Below are 1,273 nucleotides of genomic sequence, written 5' to 3' on the forward strand. Positions count from 1 at the left end.
TTATTGATCTAAGAAAACAGTAGGCATTTCAAATTAAAGAGAGAAAAATAGAAAAGCTATACAAAGGTATTATAAAAAGAAACAAAATGTGCAAGTTGTGGTTTGAATTGTGTCCTCCCTCCAAAAGGTAGCCTGAGTATGACCTTAATAATAAATAAGAATTTGAAGATAGAATCAAGTGATGATGAGATCATTATTGGGTTAGAGTGAACCCTAAGCCCAGTGACTGACATCCTTTTAAGAAGGTTTGGTGGAGTTGGAGGCAGAAATTGGAATCAAGTGTCTACAAGTAACTGTCATAACCACCAGGATTTAGGAGAGAATCTTGAACACATTCTCCCTCTACTCCTGACTCATCTCAGAAAATTGGTAGTTGAAACTCTGGCTCCACCATGACGTAGAAGCTTTGCAACCTTGGTCAAATTAGTTAAACTTTTTGAGCCTGTTCTTTTTTGTTTGTTTGCTTTTATAAAAACAAGAAATGATACTATGAGATTTTAATATAGTATGTTAAGAGCTTGGTGTTTAGCCTTCTCCCTTCTCATTAAAGCTGGTCAGGTTTCCCCTGATATCTTTTGAGATTTTGTTATATAAGAAACCTTATCAATGTAAACTATTTAGAAGTCTGAGTTATGACAATAAAACTAATTAAAATTTATTTTTATTTACATTCACAAGAAATGAGTGTGAGAATTCTTTATAATCTGTGAACACTGTTCAGCTGTAAGGGGGAGAAATGACCTATTTTGAAAGTCAGCTTGTTTTCTTCCTTCTCTTCGCCACATTGGTTACTAGTAGCCCATTGGAAGCTTCTCATCCTCCCTTGTTCCCCAACACTAGCCACACTTGCAAGTGTGATACAACATGTGCAGTGTGATTTTGACTTACTAAGTGTTCTGATCTCTCACTTACTGGAACGTTGGCCTTTTAAGGGATATGTAGAGGTTTTAGAGTTGGATGGGTTCCTCACAGATTACTATATCTAACTGTTTTATTTTTTTGGTGAGAAGATTATGCATTTATTCAAGGGATCTAACTAAAATAGTGTTTTTCAGTATACTACAGTGTGTTTTCTTATAAATCTTCCATATCATAGTCACTTCATTTTCTTAATAACTTTCCATACTGTTTAATAGTTCTAGGTGCAAGTAAGGGCAGGGTCAGTATGACCTCTGTAGGCACAGTAAGGATTCAGCTCCACTACTGACTAGCTGTGTGTCCTTGGACAACTTAGGTTTGTGGTTTCTTTTCAGGTGTAATGATAACTAAGGGA

General features: G+C 35.7%; 1 protein-coding gene across 1 annotated transcript in view; it reads left to right on the forward strand.

The window, feature by feature from the left end:
- ORC5 (origin recognition complex subunit 5) overlaps window positions 1–1,273 on the forward strand; it is an 89,736-nt gene that overhangs the window by 36,994 nt on the left and 51,469 nt on the right. The gene's annotated exons all lie outside the window — the stretch shown is intronic.

Source organism: Echinops telfairi, unplaced genomic scaffold (genome assembly GCF_000313985.2).
Source record: "Echinops telfairi isolate 266 unplaced genomic scaffold, ASM31398v2 ScPeMD7_23;HRSCAF=83, whole genome shotgun sequence".
In the NCBI taxonomy this organism is placed as follows: domain Eukaryota; kingdom Metazoa; phylum Chordata; class Mammalia; order Afrosoricida; family Tenrecidae; genus Echinops; species Echinops telfairi.